The sequence below is a fragment of the Phasianus colchicus genome, chromosome 7 (genome assembly GCF_987193195.1).
Source record: "Phasianus colchicus chromosome 7, bPhaCol1.hap1.1, whole genome shotgun sequence".
Taxonomy (NCBI): domain Eukaryota; kingdom Metazoa; phylum Chordata; class Aves; order Galliformes; family Phasianidae; genus Phasianus; species Phasianus colchicus.
Window position 1 is genome coordinate 1080560 of NC_143442.1, and position 6000 is coordinate 1086559.

The following is a 6000-nucleotide window of genomic DNA, read 5'->3' on the forward strand; positions in this document are numbered from 1 at the left end:
ACAACAAAATATTCAAACCTCCCTTGATTTCAGTTCAGAAGCAGAACTCTTCTGAGCTCTTACTCTAGTGCATGTATGTTTTCTCTTATGTATGCTCTGTCAGTGGGTGTGATGGGTGCAGAGCCTGAGAGCTGCACTTTCTTTATAGCAGGGAAGAAGCATCTATCTGTGCTGGAATCAAGGCGGGGGATGTGTTAAAACCCAGTGATCCCCATGGTCTCAACCATTCAAGAAAATTTTCCATCGCTGTTATACCCCTGGTTGCCTTTGACATGGCCATGGGACTTAGCAGGTCATGAGATGCTGGGTGTTGGCCACAAAAATTACTAACCTGACAGAGAAAGTAATCCCATGTAATAACTCAGGAAGAAAAAAAAAAAACCAGTGTTTGCATGACTGCAGATATTTTAGAACAGGCTTTAAAAATAAAAGACTGCATTGGGGCTTACGGGGCGCGTGGCCGAGTTGTCTGCTTATCCCATGTGAGTCTACCAACAGCAAATACATCTCTACTGAATGAAAGCATATCCTTTCATGCAGAAAAAATGCATTGGAGGAAGCAGTGGTCACTTCAGTTTTGGAAGGATCTGCTGGTTACAGAAAGATTCGAACGCTGTTGTTTGTACTCCATATAATTTTTCACATGAAGGAAATCTCCAGTGCTCTTTATGTAGACGAGAGTGTCGTATAAATAAAATATATGGCTACACGGATGTTCTCTGACCTTCTTTAGTATTGCCACAGAAATAAACTACACAATCAATATAAATAATATTAAGAAGTAGTCAAAGAAAATACCAATTCATAAAGTTACATTAAAGACGGGGATTTAAATGAGGAGCTGTGAGCCCAACAAGTTGGCTGCTTTTCAGCTGTATAAATTAGTCTAATAAACTGTATCTCCCCATAAATCTCGTTTCTCTTTAATTAGGGCATCACTGAGAAATAAAGACGAAAACTTCTGCTGGTCAGGAGCGTTGGGTTGTATGGAAAGCAGAGGTGGCAGAAATGCACGTAGAAATCTTCTTAGGAACTGTGAAGAATACGTTTTTAATAGCTTTGATAAAGGTTTGGGTAACTAAAAATGCAGCAGTAGTGGGGAGAAATCTACATGAGGTACTGAAACTGAATGAGAAATTGATGCTTTATTTATTAGACTGCAATCATCTTCCTAATATGCTTGAAGATAAATGGTGAGGCATTCTTTCAGCCAAAAAAGCGTGGCAGAGTGTTGCATTTGACATAGCGATTATTGATAGCGATGATAAAGTTCAAAACATCGAACAGTGAAAAACCCAAAAGCAATACTAAAAATGGTGGAGTGGAAGTGGAAAATTATGTGAAATGTTAGGGATGTTTCATTTCAGTACCTCTGCCTCATTATACTATCAGCAAAATGTAAAATACATAGACTAGATAAATGTCTCATTAAGTATTTCACTGCTCATTCTGGGTGCTTGGGAGTGTGCCTGAATAATGAAAAATGTCCAAGTACCTTTATCGCGTGGGGATGGCGGCGGGGATAGCACTTTGTCAAAAGGTGCTGTTAATTCACTATACAGACCAATATTGTGCAGAAGTGTGCGGTGTGACAGAGCGTTACGTCTACGTAAAAAAGGGGTGATGCAGAAACATTGTGGGTTCTACAAGGAGAGATCAGGTTCACGTTGATGTAGAGCCTGGTCGTGCCCTGGGCTGGGGTGGCAGCAGGGCAGCAGTGCCAGGCTGGGACAGAGCTTGGGATGTCTTCTCGTGGGGATACGCTCAGGGAGGTGGTTGAGTCACCATCCTTGAATGTGATTAAAAACCATTTGGGTGTGGTGCTCAGGGACATGATTTAGGGTTGTTAGAGTTAGGGTAGAGCGGTTAGGTTGTGGTTGGACTCGATGGTCTTGAAGGTCCAGAGCAATTCTATGATTCTACACCCTTGGCTGAAATGGATTTGTGTGGAGCTCTGATGGCTCTGTGTAGCTTGAGATCTGGGGAATTGTGATGGCAGTTAGCCTGGGCCAGGAGAGAACCTGAACATCTTCCCAACAGCATGCACCAATTTCTGGTTCTGCTCCTAAGATTGCACTGAGAGCAGATAGATGTATAATTTAAATGTGTTTAAAAAGAGTATATAAAATGCATATAAAAATAATATAAACTAGATACGTATGTGATAGTTTTATATCCGAGCCTGTAACACAGGAATCTTTCTAGGTCTGTGTAGAGCATGCAGAGTTTCCAGCAAGGTTTTCTGGTATCTGGCAAGCAAAACTTAGCATCAGGTTCCCTCTGAGGATGGGACAGTGAGCTGCTGCAAGGCCTGGCGGGGCATGTCACAGTTGTGCAGGAGGAGAGGGCAATTCCTGTTGTTGGGATGCTCAGAGATGCTGCAAAAAATCCCACGGCCCAAACCTTCTTCTACTGTGGGAATGCACATAAACGCGAATAAATTCAGGAGGACCTCGGGGCTGGAAGTCAGCTGGCAGAAAGCTGCCCTCAGCTCACGGTGCTGCTGGAATAAAGGCCGGTGGAAGGTGGGAGTGACAGCAAACACCGCGTGCTGGAATTACGGCGAGCAGAGGAATAGGAACCCGTTATGCGCTTTATGAAGATGCAACATGGTTTATTCTTCGGGGAATGGCATAATAATTAGAATTAATAAGATTTTAATGGTGATAGCCTAAGTGCCAAATCTTCCCAGTAGGAGGTTTTAGTGCTGTATGCCACAGGAACATTTTCTGCTGTGAACAAGCGCCGCAGTTAAAATTACCCTATTACTACAGGAATGGAAACAGAGACGTGGCCGGGCTGCTGCCGCCAGTCAGGCTGAGCGCATCTCCATCAGTCCTGCTGGAGTACGTGGGGTTTATGGCAAAGAGAATTAATTCCTAGAAGCATGCATAAATATCTCGTAGATAACCAGCTTTCACGGAATTTCTTTTTCTTCGAGATGTGCTTTAATAGAAGCCACATTCAATTTGTGGCACTGCAAGGGACTGAAATAATTCGGGATTTTCAATTTATTTCGCTATAAACACTCGTAGTATGGCTAAGCCCTTGCATAATGCCTTTATAAAAAAGTACTTCACAAAAGAGAACAAGTATCATTATTCCCATTTTCTTTACTGTGTCCGCGCTCGCTGCAAGTGGCTTACACCGGGTGGGTTGTTATAAAGGCAAATTTACATAGCTTCAGCTTTCTTTGCCTGTTATGCATTACTTCTGGGTGCATCCAAACAGAGGTTCTCCTTGAAGCAGCCAATATTTTTAGCTTATGAAAAAGCAGGATTATTTGGAAACGCTTTGATATTTGAATTGGAAATCCCAAGAATAGCCAAAATCGGTTTATACTTTTTGTTTCTTCTTTTCTTTATGGGAGGTGAATTCCAGCGATGATCATCTCGGTCAGAATGCAAATAATTGCTATTGCTATATTTTTGGTGGAATTAATATTAGGAAGTCTTTGCCGGTGAGATACATAAAGCTGACAGTAATGCTAATGCAGATAATATCAGTATCATTAGACCAATCCTGGAGATACCAGATCTAAATATTTTCCTGGTGAAGCGATAGAAATGAGCCTGCAAAGCAATAATGTTGGGTGCCAGCAGCATACGTCATTGTGCTTTCCCAGGAAATGTGCTGTGCTCTCTATTTCTCATTTTACTTTTTCTTAATATTTGAGAAGAAGCAGCAAATTTAAACAGGATCTGAATGTGATCTTGTAGGTATTTCTTCCCACACATCTGTCCAGTGCTGGTTGATGAAAATCCACATGGAAAAACGAATTAAGCTTCTTTTCATACCACGAATGGAAAGAAAATAGAAAGCTACACAACAAAGTTGCTCAAAGTTCGTGTTTTAAGGGAAGGCGGAAAGCCTCTACAAAATGTATCTGCTCACTCCCTGGGAGGAAGACTGTTGTGCCTGGTGCTATGGCCTGGGCTGGAAAGTGAAGCAGCTCAGAGCTGATGTCATTCAGCTGATAAGCACAGTGTGTGCCCGTGTGATCACCTGCAGGAGAAGCAGGTGGACAGAGCTGGTGATGAGGAGCAATCGGGCTCCAAAGCTGGTGGAATTTCCAGCATCTTTCGCTCAGACCTCAAAGTTCTTCTATCCAAGCCTTGCTCTGGGGCACAGCACCCAGTGCATTCAGCAGATTCTCTTTGTGCTTCAATAGCTGTTTAAATCAATATTACTCTGTACGCACTCACAGTGCTCTTCCCAGAGCTCCCTCACCCATGCAGTGTTTGTCTGCAGTTCCCGAAGCCAGGCTGCTCTCTCCTGTGAGTACCCCAGGCAGCATTAAGCGGAGCAGCAGCTCCCTCAGCAGCAGCCGGGCCCTTATTTACTCATTTAAAAGCAAACTTTATTGCAAAATTGCATCATTTATAATAAAAGAACTAACAGAATTGCACGGCAGTGATAGAGCCTGCGGACCCCAGCAGTCAGACCTTCCAGAAACGGAGCTCCGTGGGCAGAAGGGAGGGAGGGAGCACCGCCACTCGTAATAAAGCTGTGTCAATATTAATAAGGTGCGCGTGGGGCTCTGCAGGCTTCTACCACATACAGCATGGAGCCATGCCAGCTGGTTAAACATCCAGCGGTGTGCCACGCACAGAGCAGACTTCCCTGTACCCAAATGGAAGATTTGTGAATATCAGACGGCAGAAAACCATAAACAAAGGAGCACGAAAAATACCGATAGCTAATTCTGCTAGTTATATCCTTTATTATGCTGTCTTTCTTAATGTAATGTGTCTCAGCTGCCATCGGGCTGGAATCCATCGTGAATAAGCTGTCAAGTTTAATTGGGCTACACTGTGAAAATACATAAATAAATCCTTTAATAACTAAATAAATCCACCTCTCTCTGAGGCAGAAAGCAGTGGAACGTGCACATTCTGGATTCAGGTCCGTTAATTCCTTGGGTTAAAAAAATAATAATCTGTCAGTAACAACCTACTTCAGATGGGGAAAAAAAAAAAGTAGTGTTTAATGTGGATTTACAAAACGCGTAGTGGGATGCAGCCCTGTATAAAGTTTCTGGATTTCCTGTTGCAGCCACATCTTGTAGTGTGCGTGCAGTCCTGCAGCACAGCAGAGAGCTAGCATCCAATTTCAGCCCTGTGGGTGCTGCAAAGCCTAGTGCAACCTATTGCTCTTTGCTGTGTTCTACCCGCGCGGGCAACGGGAAGTTGCACCTACAACAAAGACATACTTGTACAACACGGTGCGTTCATCAGCCTCCGCTGAAAAAGCTCAAACTGCATCACTGCTCAATCACAGAGCTCCAGAATACAGCAGCCCTGCAGCAGAGCTCCCCATGAATTATTGAGAAGGGCTGAGAATTACTTTGTGCAAGTAAAGAGCAAAGTAAGGGCCGTGTAATTCCTAGGTATTAACGTATAAACGTAGAAGAAACAAAGTCTTTGTGCGGGTGTTTTGTACGCAGTAATTGTTTCCTCACTTTAACAAGGTCGAATGCAGCAGGAAGACATCAACCTGATGCGCTTCAGTTCCTGTTGTTATGCGTTCGTCAATAGCCCTGTATGCACCATGTGTATGGAAACCTGTTTTGTGCATGGAAACCCATTGCTGTTACTTATCTGTGTTTCTAATAATCGGTACCAACTGTCAGAATTTGTACCAGATGTACTGAGTTTGTGCCTTGTGACCATTTACTGTTCCTAAACTAATGTGACTTTGGGTGGGCAGTGGGAATTGCTGGGGGTGGACGAACTGGGCTCAACTCATCACCATCACCCAGCTCACCAGCGTGAGGAACACAGCATCTGTAGCACTTCCCCTCTTTCTCTCCAGTAGACCTGTCCTCTTTGAATTCTCTGTGCAAGGAAAATCAAAGCACAGAACAAACACCGTTTTGATATGTCTTTGAAGATGATAACAGCTTCTAACAGAGGAAGAGAGGGCTTTGGGTCTGTAAAAAAAAAAAAAAAAAAAAAAAAAAAAAAAAAAAAAAAAAAAGCAGTGATTGACATGACACAC